General features: G+C 53.0%; 1 protein-coding gene and 1 long non-coding RNA gene across 3 annotated transcripts in view; both read left to right on the top strand.

The window, feature by feature from the left end:
* The first annotated feature begins 300 nt into the window (after positions 1-300).
* On the top strand, positions 301-11231 carry LOC132069968 (uncharacterized). The gene is made up of 5 exons (XR_009417853.1): positions 301-364; positions 2172-2332; positions 2916-3188; positions 4412-4592; positions 9821-11231. It is a non-coding gene; the product is annotated as an uncharacterized LOC132069968 (long non-coding RNA).
* A 6219-nt stretch (positions 11232-17450) lies between these two features.
* The window catches only part of GDPD5 (glycerophosphodiester phosphodiesterase domain containing 5), a 101544-nt gene continuing 99342 nt past the window's right edge, over positions 17451-19652 (top strand). Inside the window, exon 1 of one of the 2 annotated variants that reach the window (XM_059466756.1) lies at positions 17451-17559. The gene's annotated coding sequence lies outside the window, so the exon portion shown is untranslated. The remainder of the gene's footprint in view (positions 17560-19652) is intronic. The other variant, XM_059466755.1, reaches the window with a different exon arrangement.

Here is a 19652-nt window from a genome sequence, read left to right on the forward strand (position 1 = left end):
TCTCTGGCTCTCAGCCATGCCCAGCTCTGGCCTGGCTGGGGCTGGGAGGGCCCAGCTTTGTGTGAGCAGACAGCACACAAAGGACAGCAGTGGAGCTGAAAGGCTGCATCCTGTGGATCCGTGCCCTGGCGTGTCTGGAGTGCAGCAGTGAGAGCCAAGCTCCTGTGCCAGCCTGCTGTGCCATGCCAGCCCCAGGCTTCCAGGGAGCTCACTGGGTTTACATGTCCTAAAGGGGCAAATGCGTGCATCCTCTGCAAAGCACTGATCTCCTTCTGCTTCCTTGGCAGGTGTGCCGGAGGAGGAAAAGGAAGAGGAAAAGATCTGATTGCTGTGGAGCACATTCCCCATGCGTGGCATCATCCAGGTATGTCACAGTGCACAAAGCAGGGAGGACAGGCTACAGAGGCTGCAGCTGCAGCTTTCCCACAGGGCACAGCAGAAAGAGATTCCCTTGATCCCAGTTTGTAATCCCTGTTTAATACTCCCAGAGAAAAGTTCAAAATCCACAGGGTTTCCTGCCAGCACAGCGAGGCAGGGGGGTGGAATTCCTCTGGTGCTTTTGGGTGGAAAGAATGACATCTGTGTGGCCTCAGCAGAGGGCCAGCACGGGTGGTGGCAGCTTGGATTGCAGGCCCCTGGATCCCAGGGCTGTGCTGGGCTATGGCAGGAGGAGATGGAATCCTTGTGGATGTGGCAGCAGGGATTTGCAATCCTTGGGAGGACCCACGGGGCTGTGGGGTCCTGAGCTGTTCCTACACTGATCCAGGAGCTCTGGTGTGGGGCTGTAGCAAGCTAAGAGGATCCAGGATGCCCTTTCCAGGCTAATGTTTGGACTCCATGGTCCTAGAGGACTCTTCCAACCCTAAACTCTGTGTTTCTAAGATGAGCACTGGTGATGTGCACTCCTTACCCTCTCCCTTCTGCCTCTCGGTGACTGGGACTGGCTGGATCCTCCCAAAAAGCAGCCAAAAGGAAAAGCACCAAATGCTTGGTTTGTCAGCCACATCAGCCCCATGGGCTCAGGGGTCTCTCAAGGACAGGATGTGAGAGCACCAGGGCTTTGGGATGGTGCAACATCCTGGGATGCTGCATTTCCTTCCTAAAAACAGGCAGCGAGGAATGTCCAATTCCAGCTTTTCACCCTTTATTACAAAACACAAGCAGAGAAGGCCCAGGTGGTCGATCTGCTGTGCTCAGAGTGGAATTGTGGTGGGGCACCTCTCCTGTTAAAAGCTGCAGTGAGCTCTCCCTCATCTCTTCCTGGCATTTTCCAGGAGCATATGGAAATGTGAGAGGTCTGAGCTCTGCCTGCCCTCACGCTTGGTGGAAGCTGTGAGGAGGCTCAGCCCCACACGCTCCCCCCTCAGGAAAGCGGGATGTAAAAGGAAACAGTTTATTCTGGAGCCAGCTGAGGGAGCAGAACCGCCCCTAAACCCCAGCCTGAGGGATCCTCAGCAGCCAATCTTGTGCTTCCAGCACAGCACTGCTCAGGGCTGGAGGGGGGTGGGCCCAGCCTGTGCTGTGTGGGCAAGGGTGTCACACAACTGCCTGTCTCCCCAGTCCTGCTGCTGCCCCTAAAAGTCCTTTCTTTGCTGGGAATCAGGTTCCCAAGAAGCCAATGCTAAAACTGCCACTGTTGATGGCAGAGGAAGGAGGGGGCTGAGTGCAGGACAGGGCTGGGGCTGCTGGGTTTGCTGCCCTGGGGGGTTGGTGCAGCAGTTGGAAGGCAGGAAAGGAGGAGGGGAGGGATGAATCCCAGGAAGGACACGCTGGGCAGTGGCCCAGCAGGAACAAATAGTGTGCACTCTCCTCCTCAGCCAAGTGCTGAGCATGTGTAAGCAAAGGGATGCTTAGGAGGGGCCTTGGCAGCCTCTTTGTCTGTTCTGCTCTTGCAGAGGCAGCACAAAAGCTGCCCAGAGAGATACAGCAGGAATCACAGGACCTCAAACAGGACCTGGTTTGGGTTGGAAGCAATGTTAAAGCCCATCCAGTGCCATGGCAGGGATACCTTCCACTGTCCCAGGCTGCTCCAAGCCCTGTCCAGCCTGGCCTTGGGCACTGCCAGGGATCCAGGGGCAGCCACAGCTGCTCTGGGCACCCTGTGCCAGGGCCTGCCCACCCTCATAGAGAGCAATTCCTTCCCAAGATCTAATCTGAAATCTCTGCTTTAGTGTAAAACCAAACAGGAAAAGGGGTTTCATCCTTCCCCACTCTCCAAGGACCATGGTTGTCCCAACCCTGGGGATGTTCTGCTTATCTGATGGGACGAAACCAGTTTGTGTCCAGATCTGAGCAGCTTTCCTTAGGACGACGAAATGCACCCACCTGTGAGGTAAATGTCCCTTGCCATAAGTCCAGATTGGGTCGGGGGGCTTAACCCATAACATGGAAATTTAGGGTGTGTCTGCAAGAGGCCAGGATGTATTTCAGGATGGATCTCCAGAGACCCTTAGGAACAAAGTGACATCTTCCCTGTGTGATGAAACCCCACTTAGCCTGAGTATTCCTGCCTGCTTCAAATATGCCAGCAGAAAATTGCAGTGTGTTTTTCCCAGCTACTCTATAGATTCCCCATGAAAATGTGGCAGGGAAGAAGTGGCAGATTTCTGGAAGATTGAAGGAACCCACATGATGCAACCCCGCTGCATTCTTGCAGACCAACACTCACTCTTGAGAGCTTCAGAAGGAGCCACTCACATTTTATTCCAGCTGCCACTGGGCTGTATCCACACATTAGAGACTTTTCCAGGGTCACATCCCTGTCCTGCCACAGCTCCTGGTGTTGCAGAGCCACATTCCTGCCTCGGGGATGTTAATTTTAGAAACAAAACCCGCTCTCTGTTTTCCGTTTTCCGCTTTTGTAACTTGCAGGGAGGAAAGTTGTGGATGGTGCAGTGAACTTTTCTCTGTTTCAGAATGAAGCTGGAAAGGCCTTTTCCCGGTGCATTTAGAGACTCACAGGCATGTTTAGTTTTGGGAGCAGTCATGCACTTGGCAGTAAGAACAGCAGATATGGATCCTGGAGCAAGGGAAGCTCCGTGGCTGTTGGATGGGATCTGCCAGCTGAGTCACACGAGGCACATCTGACTCATCACACCAGAGCTGCATCTGCAGATGGCCCAGGATTGCAGAAACTTGGGCAAGGCTGATGATCCCCTGTAAAAGCTGGGGAGACTGAGGCATGGAAGGTGAGTTTGGGGCACAATCAGAGCCAGGCTGGTGTGTGCTGCTTTCCTTCCCCACGAGGATGCTGAGGACTTGACAGGGAGTCCCAGGGGCATCTTCTCCCTCTCTGCACAGCTCTCTGCTGGGGGCTGGGACCCCAGGATGTGGAGCTGCTCTGTCTGGGATTATCCCTGCTCCAATCTCATCCAGCAGAGGTGGATCTCATGGCCAAGGGTCCTCTGCATTTACAGAGCAGCCTCTGTATCCTTGTCCTCTCTCCCTGCTCCTGGTTACTGTGCTGCAAACCCCAGGCAGGAACAGGCTCTGCTTTGTGTTTCTGTAGCCTGTGGGACCATGATTGATGCCTTTCTCCAACGTGGATGCCCAAACTGTGCTTCCCACAGTGGGAAGGGATGCAGGAGCTGCCTCTCTCTGCACACTCCAAGCTCCTGGCCCAGCACTCAACACACTGAACATCTCCTGCATGTCCCTGGGTCTGACAGGCAGTTCCCAACACTGGAGGAGGCATCAGAGCTGCTGAATTTGGCTTTGTACAGAAGGACTCTTGTTCAGCCTGGGGCAGAGGTGCTTGGGAGAGGTGGGGTGGGAGGTTTGGATGAATGAGGATCGTTGTTTCACTCCTGATTCCCTTCAGGAAGGTGCTGGATGTTTCCCAGCCGTGCACAAACAGCTTGGATTCAGTCTTGGAAATCATTTGCACTTCTGGACTGTTGGCTTTGACGTCAAGACCTGAATCCCCCTGGGATCACTCCTGGTTTGGGACCCAGGGATGCTGTGGTTACAGACATGTGTGAATCAAAGCCTCTTACAGCCCTCCTCCTCTCCTGCATGGAGCTGCCTTAGCCCCATCCACTTGGGAATTATTTCAAGCTCCTTTGCTGCCTGAACACAGAGAAGCAGCAGCAAAGAACTTAAGGCAGCTCCTGAATTTTGAACATTTCAGGTTGCAGTCATGGCTGCAGTTCAGTGGGAGGGAAGCACTCAAATCCTGAACTTCCAAATGTTTCTGTTGGATATGGAATACCCAGTTCTGGTTGTTGTACTTTCCAATGACAAAGCTGTGTGCTGGGCATGCAAAATAATGGAGAAACTGCAATTTGTTCATTGTGGAATTGTCTTCATTTTCCAAATTGACCTCCCCACATTCAGAAATATCTTCAGTGACTGTGATGGCACTTGTCTTGATGAATTAAAAATTTAACTGTGATTTTCTCCCTAATTCCAGTTAATAGAATAGTTGGATCTTCTGGAGGCAAGTTCATCAAATGTGGGATGCACAACAAATCCACTCTGGGCTCTGTCTCTGATATACCACGTGCCATGAATCCAGCAATTCACTGCTGCCTGAAGCTTTCCTGACTTCCCTGGCATTTGCAGGAAGGTGCATGGTCACCCTGTGGAAGCAGGTATGAAATGGGGCAGGGTGGGGGGACACCCAAAAAGCCCTGCAGGAATCTTGGACACCACAGGGCTGTGGTAGAGTCAGTGCAGACAAATCCCTGTGGGCATGAGAAGCACTGAGCTTATGGCACTCTGCACTCCAGAGGTGCTCATCACCTGTGTGGTCCCATTAGCTGGAAAATCCCAGATAACTGTGTGCCTTGGTGCCAGCCCTGCATCCCTGGGGCAGCAGGAGGGTGGGATCAGGGTGAGGAACCTCCTCCAGGGTTTCTGTCTGCAATCCCACGCCCTGAGTCCTGCTCTGGGAGTTCACTTCTGGCTCTGTGTGCCTGTGGCCATGAGTTTCCCATGCTTCAGAAAGTGCCATGAACCCACAACAAACAGCACAGCTCTGCACTGCTGGCCCTGAGCTCCCCTGCTCCCCAGTGCAGCTGGTGCCTAAACTCTTGGGACAGTGAGAATATTTAGGATTTCTGGGCTGCAGAAGTGTCAGTGTGGAAAAGGCTGCACCAAAGCAGGGAGACCAGCGGAAATAGATGGATTTAAAAATAGTGGAGACAGAGAGAGGCTGGCTGGGATTCAGGAGCTACAGAGAGCTGGGAGCACACAGATCCAATGAGGGCTCTGCAGGACTCGTTTAGAGCAGCCCTGGGCACAGCTCCCCCTGCAGAGACACCCCCGTGGCCCTGGCACTGCTCCCCTTTTGGGGCTCCTCAGGGAGCAAACCCAAACGCAGGCCGAGCCCCAGGAATGCAGGGAATCTCTCCCCAGGCCCCAGGCGGGCAGGGACATTCCGTGTCCATCCCCTCCCGTCCCGTGTCCCGGTCTCGCTGCTCCCCCCGCTGCCCGGATCCAGCACCGGCACCATCCCGGGCTGGCTCCAGCCTCGCCCAGGCACCAGTCCCGGGAGGAGGAGCAGCAAGGGCTCGGTCTGCACCGCACAGACCAGGGATGTGCCCCAGCAGTGCGTCCTGGAGCCCCCCTCTGCCAGGGAGGGGTGATTTCCCTTCCACTTGCCTTGGGGATGAAGCTCCTCCAGGCCAGTCCTCCCTGCTGGAAGGAGTAACAAGGCTAGCAGGGTGAGGAGGGAAAAGGGGAAGCAAAGATGGATGTAGAATTCTGGCTGGCATTTTTGCTTTGTTGTTTTTTCTTAGTTTGGGTTGGAAAGGACCTTAAAGATCACACAGTGCCAGCCCCTGCCATGGCAGGGACACCTTCCTCTATCCCAGGTTGCTCCAAGCCCTGTCCAACCTGGCCTGGAAAGGGAATTTAGCATATTTCACACTCTGCCAAATACAATTTCAACTGTGACTTATTAGATTTATCACTAGAAATAGGATGATAGTATAGATAACCCCAAACTGTGGGAGCATGGCATGGGTGCAGCATGCCAGCCAGGAGATTCCTGATGTCTTTCCAGGTTTCAGTTTTAGAGTTGCTATTCTGCCTGGGAGCAGAGAGAGGGAGTCCTTCTCCTTCTCTTTGAGGGACCTGCAAGATCCTCTTCTCCTGAAGAGGGTTCTCCAGGTCCCAATTGCCATGAGGATTATATGAACTGGTCCTCTCTTTCCCATGCCAGGAATCTTTCCTTGTCTCTCTCTTTCCAGGGAAGGAAAGAGAGACAAGGATCTGCTGGAGAATCTCGGCAGAAGGGCTGTGGGGATGGGAGTGACCCAGAGCAGCTCTCATATAAAATCACAGAATCATAATGGCACAGAATGGTTTGGGTCAGAAGGGACCTTAAAGCTCCAGTGCCACCCCTGCCATGGCAGGGACACCTTCCACCTTCCCAGGCTGCTCAAGCCCTATCCAGCCTGGCCTGGGACACTGCCAGGGATGCAGGGGCAGCCCCAGCTGCTCTGTTTCAGGGCCATGTCCATGTGTCCCCAGGGATGTGCCAGGGTGCACAAGCAGCAGGGAATGGGAAGGGCTGGCTTCCTACAGGACGCAGGGCTGGAGCCCCCAGGGGGGTTTGCAGGGATTCCCTTCAGGTCTCCCACTCAGCTCTGGTCCAGAACTGCAGCCTCTCAGTAAACAGCACCCAGAAAGGGGGAATTGGCTTGTAGGGAAGTGTTTTATTTCCTTTAATTAACTGGATCTGAGCTGGATGGAGCCCAAGCCTGTTGTCATCATGCAGGCTCCGAGCTGTGCATGATCAGAGCTGACAGCCCCAGTGGTGCTGGTGCCAGTGCCAGCAAACCCCACTGATCCACCTGAAAAACCCCTACAGGTCTGACACAAAGCATTCCTGCTCAGGGGATGGATATTTGGTTTGAAACCTCAGCAGCAGTTCCTGCTCAGATCCCCTCCTCTCCTGAATCTGCAATTGCCAGCAGCAAGGAAAATCTCTGCACAGTAACTCAGGGATTGCACAGAGCCCCTTGCATTGGGAAAACCAAGTGAAGCACAGAGTTGGTGAGGCTCCATCAGCTCCATCTGTGCTTTGCCCACCCTCTCTGCACCCCCTGTGTCTCCCTTGGGGAGTCCTGTTCTGTCTCCAATGCCTTGTGCTTCCCAAGGATTTATCTGCACACTGCCAGCTCCCCTCTGCATCCCATAAACGGAAAGGCTTAGGCAGGCACTGCTGCACATCTAGAGCTGTGTGACCACGAGATCTGCAGCCAGCCCAGTCAGCTGATCCTGCCACACTCACTCAAGGAATCATTTTCCACTGGTGGCCAAGCTGTGGCTGCCCAGAGTGGAGGGAAAAAAGGGACACTTGGTGTGTTTGGGATAACTGGTGAAGGGAAAGCACAATTGGAGAGGGGGGCGCATCTCTGCCCTTCCTGTATCCTGACCTGCTGCATCTGTCAGGGTGAGCAGTTGTAGGATGAGGTTATGAGCCAAAAGAGGTTGGATTTAGATGGGATATTTGGAAGGAATTCTTGAAGGTGGGCATGCCCTGCCACAGGGTGCCCAGAGAAGGTATGGCTGTCCCTGGATCCCTGGAAGTGCCCAAGGCCAGGTTGGACATAGTTTGGAGCAACCTGGGACCGTGGAAGGTGTCCCTGTCCATGAAACTGGATAAGCTTTAAGGTTCCTTCAACCCAAACCAGTCTGATTCTCTGTCATTCTGTTATTTTCTGTATCACAGATCTCTGTGATTCTCTGTTATTTTCCTGAAAACCAGGTCCTCCTTTGGACTCTTTCCTTCCATCTCCAGCTTTCCAAGATCTCATTCCAGGTTCTGTACCTTGAGAAATTGATGTTTGCCCCCCAGGCTACCCTGGGCCTCCTGAACCCCACAGAGCTGTGGTGTGGAGCTGAGTGAAGGTCCTGTGGCAGCTCCTGCTTGGTGGCCATGGCAAGAGGCACCTTCTGCCCCTGTGCCTTGGCCAGCTGGCCTGGAGGAGAGCTGGAGGTGGAAAGTGAGTGCTTGCAGCCTCAGCAGATGGTTGTCCCATGAATCATGGGCTACCTGGCTGTGTGGTCATCCTGGCTGGCTCCTGCTGGACCTGTTGGTGCACATGCAGCTGAGCTCCCTCACGTGCCCTGCCCAGCCCTGGCTGCACCTCAGGGCCGCCACAGGGACAACTGGCACATGAGATGTGTCTCTTTTGATGCCTGATGGGACAGCTCTGCCCAGTATTGCAGAATTCCCCTCCCCTCCTTCCCAAACACACAGCTGGGAGGGAGTGGGCACCTCTGGGACACATCCCCAGCTGAACTCAGGGGATTCAGGGAAAGTCTCTGCTCTTCCTGGCTCACCTCAAGCTGCCCTCACCCCTTGTTGCTGTGGGGGAAAATCTCCAGGCAGAGAGAGGGGCAGGAGGGGCTGGGGGAGAGGGAAATTCCTGCCAGGAATGAGTCACCCCCTCGTGCTATGCCTGGAAAAAGCAACTGCTGCCATCCTGCTGCAGTGCTGGGGCAGAGGGGATCCCTCATTCCTTTGGGATCCCTTTAGGGACAGGCTGGAGTTGGTAAGTTAGGCTGGAGTTTCACCCAGTTTAGGGAGAAGCAGCAGGGCCAAATCCCAAATGAGTTCTCAATTCCTGGCTGGTGAGGCACAAAGCACAGGGTGACTTTGTCTGCTTTACCCACATCCTTTGTGTCATTTGAAATGAGGGGAGAGATTTTTAGATTAGATATTGGCAAGAATTTCCTCCCTGTGAGGGAGGTGACACCCTGGCACAGGGTGCCCAGAGCAGCTGTGGCTGTCCCTGGATCCCTGGCAGTGTCCCAGGCCAGGCTGGACAGGGCTTGGAGCAGCCTGGGACAGTGGAAGGTGTCCCTGAGTGGTCTCTGAGTTCTTTTCCTACCCAGAACAAGAAAAAAAATTATTTCTGCTTCCCACCCTGCTTAGCATTACATTTTCTGAAAGGTTCTCCTGCACAGGAGCATCCTCCTGAGCAATGTGGAATTTGCAGGAAACATCCCCAGCTTGTGCAAAAAGCCAAAACTCTCCTACCTGAAAAACTATTTTTAATCAAGGAATATACTGGAGATGGTTTAGGCAGAGAGGGAGCAGAACTAAACCAGTTTTGAGTGTGGTTTTTGGGCCTGTGATGGAGCTGCACAGAATGATCCAAACTTTGCTGGGGTGCAGGATTCATGCTCTGGCAGAATAACAAACCTCCCCATTGAGCTGAATCTGGGGCTGATGGCTGGAATTTGAGGAAATCCTGTGTGTTTCTAATCTTAGGCTGCTTTTTTTCCTGGGTAGTTTATTTCTTTAAATAGAAGGGCTTACATGGGATTGACTCCTGCAATCCTTGTGGCCTGGCTGGGCTGTAATCTTTAATGGGCAGGGATGTCATATCTCACATCCCTTCTGCTTCTGCTGTGAAGGGAGAACACTCAGGAGCCCTCACTCCCTCAGGTGTCACCTGGAGATGTGTCCCAGCTCCATCCTGCCCCCCTGGAGCAGCAGGGAAAGGACCCTGGTGTCTGACAGGACCCTGGGAACAGCTGGAGCTGTGCCAGGGCAGGGTCAGGCTGGATTTAGGGAGAGGTTCTTCCCCCAGAGGTGCTGGCACTGCTCAGGCTCCCCAGGGAATAGGCACAGCCCCACAGAGCTCCAGGGATGCCCAGGGTGGGATTGTTGGGGTGTCTGTGCAGGGTCAAGGGTTGGACTTGACCATTTCCCAGGACTGAGGGAGGAGAAATGCCAGATGTGCTCTGGCTCACACAGAAAACAGGTCAGGGAGCTCTGTCCCCACAGTGTGCAGTGCTGTGAGCAAACAGCTTCTTTAGGATGGCCAGTTATGCATCTGAATGTCCATTTAAATTTCAGATCTCCAGGAGAACCATCCACCTCATCCCTGGTGAGCAGATCCAGGTTGCTCCAGTTTTCCAGCAGGATTTGCAGTGGGTGGTCACACACTGGAGAGCTTGGCAGCTTTTTCAGTGCTGCTGTTTGCTGCAGGATCCACACATTTTTACCCTTGTATGGAATAATCACGTCCTGATGAAATCCAGGATTTGTGCAGCCAAGCTGACTTTGTAAGTGCCACCACCCTTTGCAGCTGCCCAGACACCAACCCTGGGTTTCCTGATCCTCTTCCTCAGCTCTTCAAACCCTCCTTCCTAAACCAATCCTGAGCCTCCCAGTCCATTTTTCCCATACTGGGCAGCAGCTCCCACAGCAGGATGCCCTTATCTCTGTCCATCCCTGTGCAGAGCGTCCTTGGCTGCCCCAGCCTGCCCCACCTTGCTGATTTATCTGCAGCCTCCCTGAGTGCACAGGGGAGGCTGAGTGCAGCCTTTCCCTTCTCCCACCACCCTGTCTTGGTGTGTGGGAGGCTCAGTGCTCCTGGGACGTTGGGATGAGTCAGTGTTTGCACATCCTGAGTCACCCCAGGGAGTTGCCAGAGAGGAGGGGGGATGCCCAGCCTCATCTGGGGGTGTAAATGTCCCAGGAAGTTCTGTCTGAAAGAAAATTCCCATTCAGAGGTCACCACCTTGTAGGGCCACCACCATGGACCAGAAGTGTCACCTCATGAGAAGAAGTTATTTCCTGGCCCTGCTTCCATGTGAATACTTTCAGATGGCCCACAGCTGCTTATTGGGGGGGTGCCACGTCCTTGGAAGCTTCCTGGGACATGCCCAGGGGTTCCTCTTGGCAGCTCCCTCAGAGCAAGTTTGTGGAACCAGGGCACCCACCAGCCAGGGAGGCCATGGAGGAATGCCAGGCAAGTTCTCTAAGCAGGGCTTTTGAGGAGAATGAATTCCCAGTCCTCCCACTGAGTGCAATTTTTATCACTCTTTTGGGGCTTTTTTGAGCTAGGGATGCTCCTGAGCTCATGGAGGCTTTGGGAGTGGATTGGCTCAGGAGTCCATCCCTGGTTTAAGATCTAAAGGGGAGGGTGGACACCCTTGCTGACACCCCCACAGGCACCTTGTTTTCCTCTGTGCCTTGATGAACCCCAGAGAACACCACAGGATTCTTCAGATACACACCCAGGCTTTAGATTTTTACCTCCATTTCCAGCTGGAATGGGATGAATTCCCAGGTCAAGAAGAGCTGGAAGAACCACCCCAGGATTTTCTGTTCTCAGAGTGCCTGCCTTTAACATGAACTGAGTTTTCTGTGCTTGCTCAGAGCAGAGGCTGAGCAGGGAGTGAGGCCAGAAAAACAGGGGGTCATGTCAGACTTTCTTTTTCTCTCCTCTTAACACTGAAATAAAAATACATCTCGAGCTTGTTTTGGGATTAACAAGAAAAAATTCCTCTTGATGGGAACCATCTGTGGCCGGGAGATGCCGTCTGCTCTCGGCTTCCCACCCTCACCCAGACTCCCTCATTCGGGGTGTGTTCCTCTCCCAAATATTATTCCTCTCATCCCTGTGCTGCTGGGAGGAATCCCAACTATTTAAGGAGGCTTTTCTCCCAGCATTTCAAAGCAGCAGCAGCTGCTGACACCTCTGGAGGATAATATTTGCTCTCCTCATTACAGCCCAGATGGCTGGTGGCTGCTGGGCTCGGAGGGGAAGCACTGCCAAGTGTCTTGGGTGTGACCTTTCCAGCCCAGACGTCACCTCAGGGTCACAGCAAACACCTCGAGGCCTCTCTGGCCTGTCCCACAAAGCAGGAGGGGAAATCTGCCCCGAGGAGTGGAGATTCCCTGGCTCTGCCTCTGCTGTGCTGCTGGAAATTAGGGCCTTGGTGCTGGTCCCTTCATGGGGTCGAAGAATGAGGACGTTTCTGGAGTGGACCTCGGCCCCATCTGAGGTTTTGGAGTGGGAAATGCAACTTCTGGGCTGGGTTGGCAACAGGAGGATGAAGAGGTGCATCTGCAGCATCAGAAACTCCAAAGAGATTTGGAGTAGGGAGAAGCCTTCAAGGCCAGGAAGAGGAGAGGAAGCTCAAGGTGAGTCCAGCAGAACCCAGGGCAGGTCTGGCCCAGGAGGAAAGGCTGGAAGAGTTTCTCTGCTCTCTCCATGCAGCTGAGGAGGCTGCCTGGCTGGAATGTCTCCTCCTGGGACCAGCTCCTGGGATCAGGTTGAGCAGGAAGCTGGAGCAAGACAAGCCCAACAGGTTCTGGGCTGTGGAACCTCCTGCATGGCAGCACATCCCTGGCCTGGGACCCAGGACCTGAACTGAAATGGACCAAATGAGCATTTTGGGGGCTTTCCAAACCTGGTAGGATAAAGGATTTTTGTGTGGGCCTTGACATCTCCACAGTGATCCAGGCCTGGCTTGGGAGGTGGTTTGGAATCATTTGGAGGAGGGAGGGCAGGACATTCAGGCCTTGCTTACCCTCACCTCTCCTCCATGGAGCCCAGCACGAAGCATCATCTGCTGGTGGATTTTGTCCTCCAGCAGATGAAGGCAGAATGCTTTCCATCTTTGAGGCTGGAAAATCCATCCCCACACAGGGGCTTGTCCCTGTACCTGGGGTGCAGCCCACACTCCCATCCCAGCAGTGTGGCATGTTCTGGTGCTGCTTTGCCCAGCCCTGCTCTCACCACAGTCTGGGAACAGGCCTGGCTGCTCTCAGAATACTCCATGGATCTCTGAATCCGTGGCTGTTGTAAGGTGCTCACCTGGTGTTGTGCAAGGAGGACTCATCTTTCCAAGTGAACAAATCCCTCCTGGGCCAAAGACACCCCAGAATGGCTTTAACAGAGAAAGGTGTTTGTGTACAGTTACTGATGCTTGGAAAGCTGAGTGCAGGTGCTGTGCTTCACCCATCAAAAAGCAATTTACAGATAAAATTTGTAAAAATTTATATAAACTGCTGGAACAGCATCATGTAGAACAGCATTATATTGTAACGGGAAGAAAATTTGCTGTTTTTTAAATTAAAAAATTGTTGTTTTATTAGAAATAGAGGGGAATGGTATCACAGAACATTTTTCAGACAGTGAGGTTTTGCACTCTGGGGGTTTAATCTCAGCAGTGTTTGTGCACACATGCTCCATCTCAGGCAGGCTGAGCTGAGGCTGGGATGGGTTTTTCATCCCCTGTGATGGAGTCAAACCCCACATCTCCATCCAAGAAAACTCTGGGATGGAGAGGATCAGAAAACTGCTGCTCCCCCTGACCTGGCTGAATAACAGGGGCTTTGTTCAGGGATCCAGGTCAGGGATTTTATTTCAGTACCTGCAAAAAGCTATGAGAAGAATGCAGCAGGTTCCTCCCAGCCTGGAGAAATGCAGAGATATCTCCAAAGGTGTTTAATATTAACTGGAGCAGGGCACATCCCTGAAGGGTTGGATTGTGAGCCTATCTGTGTTTGTATCCAAATATCACCTGCAGATCCACAGCATGGCCAGAGCTGGAGCAGGTGAAAGTCCCCCTGCAGGGAGATAGATCAATAATGGGTTTGTCAATAAAGATCATCCCGTGCTGGCACCAGCAATGTGAACCACGAGCCCAGACCTTCCTGTGCAGGCACAGAACAAAGGGCTCAGCCAACAGGCTCTGATGAATGTGTTGGGAAGGGAAGAGAAGAGGCTGGGTGGGCAGGGAGCAGAGGGAACAAAGCAGCCCTGTGTGCCTGGGGCACACAGAGAGCGCTGGGATTTGCCTGCCAGGGTGGATGGGATGGCTGCTCCTCCACAAATCCCACTGGGATTTTGGTGCAAGCCAGGTTTGGCCTCCACACTCATCCTCTGACTCTTCTGGTCAGATGTTATCAGAAGCATGTTTTGGAAAGGCTCCTTCTCACAGGGCAGGGAAGTCTTGCACCACATAATGATGAATATATTTCAATCCTAGCTGTGTCAGCTGCATTTGTTTATGAAGTGGACTGCACTAGAAAATGCTGTTAAACAAAGTTTAATTTAAAATCAGTTAGTTCAGAGATGCCCTGAAGTTCTCCCAATATATCTGGAATCATGGAATCATTAAGTCTGGAAAAGACCTCCAAGATGATCAGGTTTAATCTTTGACCGAATCCCATCATGCCCTGTAAACCATATTATGAAGTACCACACCAACATGATTTTTTACTGTGGGTTTTTCTTTTTTCCACAGGAAACTTGTGTTTTTCCTAAGCTTGATACTGAGAGCAGGAACTGGAGGTTATGGCTAGCTTCATTCTTTCCAACTGTGTATTTAATGTGAAAAATGCCAGCACATAAAAGGTCACACGCTTGGGATACAGAACCAAGTTTTGTCACCAGCTAAATCACTTGTGGCAGCGACTGTCCTTGACCACCCCAAAAACTGCTCCTGGCTCCTCCATGTCTTCTGAATTTTATATGTATTGTATTTATTTCATATTTATTTACCTATTATGACTGAGCCATCCCTATTTCCTTCCCCACACTGCAAGAGTTCAGTGCAGTCATCAGGGGATGCTGAGAGTGACAGGGACCTGATTTACCTGCTCCAATAATCCCTGCCCCTGACTTTCCTCCCTTTTATGTGCATCCCTCTTATCTCCTGGAAGGGGTTGCTGTAACTCCCCCAGAGCAGGCACACACAGCTATTGTGCAAGCTGTGTTTCCTGACTTGGTGGACAGAAGATATCTTCATTTCCAGTTGCTGGGTAACATCAAATATTACTATTTTCACCCTCAGCTATCTCTTTAGGGCTCACCAGGTCACCATGGCTTCTGCTGCAGGGATGGAGACCTTGCAAGGGCTTATTGGGGCAGCTTGAGGAGGCAAAAAAAGAAGTGAAAGAGAGGTTGAAATACAGAGGATGTAACAGGAAAATGGCTCTGCCAGCCCTCCCTGTAAATGCTATTATGGTAAAATAACTATGCCTGAGGGGACGCTTACAATCAACACCTTCCTTGCACTTATTAGAGGCACAAAGGCCTTGCAGAAAGAGGTAGGAAAAAGGACCTTAATGAAAACACGGGCAGCACAAACACAGGAAAGCACAGAGCTCCCTCCTGCGTGCCCTGCATTCCCCAGGAGCTGCAGGGGCAGAACAATGGTGGGTCCCTCTGCTCGCTTCCTTCCCTGCCCGGCCTGCTCCCAGGCTGCCCCAGCCGGGATTTTTTTCTGCCACAGAGGGGATAGAACAGCACTTTTTTCTTGGAGAAGGCTGGTGCTGAGTTTAAGGACTAATCAGCCCATTCCTCTTGATCCTAATCTTGTAGGAACCTGCAGCACCTCCCTCCCCATCCATCCCAACCAAAGACCAGAGCAGTGGCTCCTCTGAGCATTTGCCTTGATGCCCTTCTGAGCTGTCAGCCTTGTACTTCCCTGCCAGGGAAATTTCCCTTCTGGAGGGATTTTCCCTTCCATGAGCATGTAACAAAATGCTTTCAGGATGTGAAATGCCCAAACTCAGGCCTGGTTTAGAGCTGAGCCAGGTCCTAAAGGAGCAGCTGAAACAGGGAGTCACACACAGGGAGTGTCACCAGGGGTTTTCAGGAGCCCTTTACAGCTGCATCCTTTGGAAGTGAAGCTGGTGGACATGTGAGGAATGAGCCCAGCAGAAATCCCTCCCATGCCAAAGGGAGATATTTAAAGTAGCTTTGAGCATTCAAGGCTCTCAGCATGGGACAAGGAGCTTATAAATCTGAAACCAACCTTTCCTGTCCAGAACTGCATCTGTTTTCCCAGAGGCTTCATGGAAATTCATGGTCAGTTTCCTTCAGTGGCTTTTCTTTGAAACTGCCCGGCCCTTAGCAGCCAAAGTGCTGCTTTCAGGTGGCAAAGGTGGTCCTTGTGCTTATATTTGCTTTGTCCTTGTCCTCACAGCTGCTTGGAGTGGCTGGAGAACAAATCCTTCCCCAGCCCTGCATCCTGGCAGGATCCTGTGTCAGATGCAACCGGCCAAATCACAGAAATATTCTGGAAATGTGCAAACTCTGTCTCTTTTCAGAGGCATTTTTCTCAGCAAATGGATGCTCTAAGGAACTGACTGCCTGGTGCTGGGAGCATCTGCAGGATTTCTGGAACCTCACGAGTTTGAAGAGTATTTCCTCTTGGTGCCAGAAAAAAAGATTTTCCCCTTGATCTTACAAAGGGCTGAACTCTTTCTGCTGAAGTTAAAAGGCAATCCTTAGGCACAAAACCAAGGATGTTTAAAGTTTGGCAAAGGCTCCAGACTTTGTTATTGCCTTGGAATATCTGCATCTGTCCCATCCCCTCCTGCACATCCACCCCAAGCCTGCAGGAAAACACATCCTAAAGCTCTGCTGTGGACCCACAACCACAGTAAATAAAATGCTCCCACAGGAGAGATTTCCATCAGGATTTAAGGTAATCACAGCTCTCAGGCTTGTGATTCTGAAATGTCTCCTATCAGCAGGGCTGGAAGGAGAAGCACTTGGCAAAGGGCTGCGAGGACAACTGCCTGTACCTCAACCCCACAGCTCCTCTGCTGTGCTGCTCCTTGCTTGGATCAGGGTCTAAATTCTCATTTTTCACCTCCAGTCTTTCCCTACTGCTGGGTGCAGCAGGATTATTTCTGTTTCTCCAAGGAAAAGAGCCAGTTGCCAGCGACCTCTCAGCTTAGTCTGCCTCAGTGGAGTCTGGCATTTGGCTTGTGCTTGCTTGTTATTTTGACAGCACATCCCTTCGTTTTGCTCTGCTTGGATCAGTCTACTTCAGGGCTGGGCCAAAAAAGTGGGAAATGGCCAATTTGCAGGGAAAAAAATGAATCCATTGCTGTCAGCCAAGTGTTTTGTCACCTTGCATCAAGAAGGGCAAAGGATTCACAGCCAGGACACAGCTGAGTTTTGGCCACAGAGCTGGGCAGGCCTGGGCACCCTTCTCATCCCAAATAACATGAGCTGCTGCAGTGGGAGGAAAACAAGTCCTGAGCATGGTGTAGGTCCAACAGAACACTCATCCTTCCCAAAGTGCCACAGCAGGGTGGCCTCAGTGTGGAGATCAGGTCCACCTGCACACTTGGGAGTTCAGGATCTAACGCAGGGCCAGGTGCAGGTGATAAAGGGGTAGAAAAAACTAAGGGCGAGTTGGAAAGGTGCGGAGAAATCAGGAGGCTGCACAGCCCAAACCTGCACCCGACCTTTTTTATTCACCTAGGGGGGAACACAGAACATCCCTCCTGCCCCATCCTGCAAGTGTCCAACGCCAGGCTGGACGGGCTTGGAACAACCCGGGACAGTGGAAAGGGGGTTTGGAATGCGATGATCCGTAAGTTTCCTTCCGTCTCAACCCGTTCTGTGATTCCGGGGTGCTCGCTGCCCTTTAGGGGCTCAGCGTTCCCAAAGCCCCGTCACAGCGCCAAGGGTGCTCCAACATTTCCATTGTCCCCCAAAATCGGAACTCGTTCTGGAACCACAGTTCTGGTGGGGGGTTCGCTCGCAGCCCAAAACAGAAGAACTCCGCACGCTTGGGTGCAGCTTCCTTTTCTTCTCCTTCTCCTCCTCCTCCTCCTGCTGCCGCCGTCCCTGCGCTCCTCCCGCGCCGCCCGGGGCGGAGCCGAGCCCGGCCCAGCGCCCGCCCCGCTCCCGAGCCGAGCCGAGCCGGGCTGCGGGGCCGCGGCCAGCGCCGTCCCTGCGCCCTTCGCTGCCGGCCCTGGCACTGCCCCGCCGCCGGGGCCGGGCTGCCCTTTCCTGGGGCTCGGCAACCTGGCGGATCTGCCGGCGGCTGCAGGTAACGGGGAGGGCGGGCAGGGCAGGGCTGGGGGCTGCGGGGATGCTGAGCGGCTGCGGCTGGGACGGCGCTGCCGGGCTGGTGGCACCCCCCGGAGCTGCTGCGGGGTCCGGAGCTGCGCTGCTTTGCCCCAAAGGCGTGTGCTTTGCCCCAAAGGCGTGTGCTTTGCCCCCAAAGGCGTGTGCTTTGCCCCAAAGGCGTGTGCTTTGCCCCAAAGGCGTGTGCTTTGCCCCCAAAGGCGTGTGCTTTGCCCCCAAAGGCGTGTGCTTTGCCCCCAAAGGCGTGTGCTTTGCCCCAAAGGCGTGTGCTTTGCCCCCAAAGGCGTGTGCTTTGCCCAAAAGGTGTGTGCTTTGCCCCCAAAGGCGTGTGCTTTGCCCAAAAGGTGTGTGCTTTGCCGCCAAAGGTGTTTGTGTTTCCGTGCCCGCTCCCCACCCCACTCTCAGCATCCCGAGCCGAGTTGGGGATGCGAGCGGCGGCTCCCGGTGCTGGGAATGTGGGATGTGGGTGCGCACCCACCCGGGGGAGCCCCCTCCGGTCCCCGGGACTCCCGAAGTGTCCGGGGGTGGATCCGGACAGCGCCGCTCCCCTTCGGGCCCTGCCTGTTTAGCAGGGAGCGCTCCGGTTCGGTGTGAGATGATGGATCTGCAGCGTCCCGCCGTCCAGGGCTTCGCACCGCTGCTGTCCGGAGCTGTAAAATCCTGAGGCAGCACAATCCCGAGAGGGATTTATTTATTTGTTGTTGCTGGTCCAGCTGGAGGAGCGCTCGGCGCCCATCCAGCTCCCTGAGGATGCTCAGGGATGTCCTGGATGGCTCCTGGAGACATTCCCCGGCAGCTTAAAGACCCCAAATGTCCAGCGAGCACTGAGCAGAGAGGGTGAAAAAAGGTGTATATAAGAGGGTGTCACTTTCTCTTGATGCTTGGCAAAGAAACTAACTCAAAAAAAGAGTAATTGAGGGAAAATAGAGAGGGGAAATAGTCTCGTTGCTGTTTTATTGGAGCCCTCACCCACGTCCTGTCTGTTCCCCGCCCGGAAAACTGGGCATGGAGGAGTTGCAGTCGGTATGTGAGCCCTGCTCTGGAAAGGGGCTGCTGGAGCAATTCCTGGTGTGGAAGCTGTGAAATTTCACCCCTGGCGAGATGGAAATGGGGATTCTCCAGCCAGGAAAAACCTGGCTGAGTGGAACTCGCCGTGCTCTGGGACTTTAGGGCTGGGTCCTTACAGCCGCCCTTGCTGTGTGTAATCGTGTTGGCTTAAGGGTTATTTTGGGCTGGAGAGGGATTAGGGATAGATGTCAGAACCAGGCAGAGCCATGCTGCATGTGGAACTTAAAAAATAATGAATTATGGTTCTCTTTGCTGGCTCCTTGTCCCGGTGGGAAGGAGCCCGTGCAGATTTTTCTCCATTAGAAAGTTACATTGTACACGGAGAACATAAATCCCAGGTGCTGGAGTCTCCTCAGGATGCTCCAGCTGCCAGGAAATTTAGATTGCTGCTGGTTAGCAAGTACAAGTCAGAGTGGTGCTGCTTCTTAAAGAGCTTTTTGGGGGTTTGGATCACCCATGCAGGCTCACAGCCTTCTCCCTTCTTTCCCCCTCACAAATCGCCAGCTTACACTTGGCAGGTGTGGCCGGGGAAAAGCTGAGGTAAATGGATTTCCTGCCTCGCATTTTGTCTGGCATGTCCATTTTCCTCATCAGCTTGCTATGGAAAATGGTCCATTAATTCATTAGCCAGCCTTTATCCACCTGAGCAGTGATGCATCCTGACTCCTTAAAGCCTGTTGTTTTAACATCTCCTCCTCTGCCAAGCTTTGCAACATCTTCACGCTGCTACCCCAGTAATGTGGAGCTGCAGAATATTTCTCTGTGATTTAGGAGCTGCTTCTTCAGAGGCAAATACAAGCCCTGCTTTGATGGCAGAGTTAATTTTAGAGTGGGTGTCTCTGTCAAGCTGTACTTTTTTTGCTAAATGAGCGTGTTCTGCTTGTTACACTTTTCCCTGCCATGAATTCAGCAAAGCACGACCGGTGTTTGTCTTGGAAGGAAAATGAGTCTTGGTCAGATCAATTGATTTGGTGTCACGTTGTACAT

The sequence above is a fragment of the Ammospiza nelsoni genome, chromosome 2, assembly GCF_027579445.1.
Source record: "Ammospiza nelsoni isolate bAmmNel1 chromosome 2, bAmmNel1.pri, whole genome shotgun sequence".
Lineage (NCBI taxonomy): Eukaryota > Metazoa > Chordata > Aves > Passeriformes > Passerellidae > Ammospiza > Ammospiza nelsoni.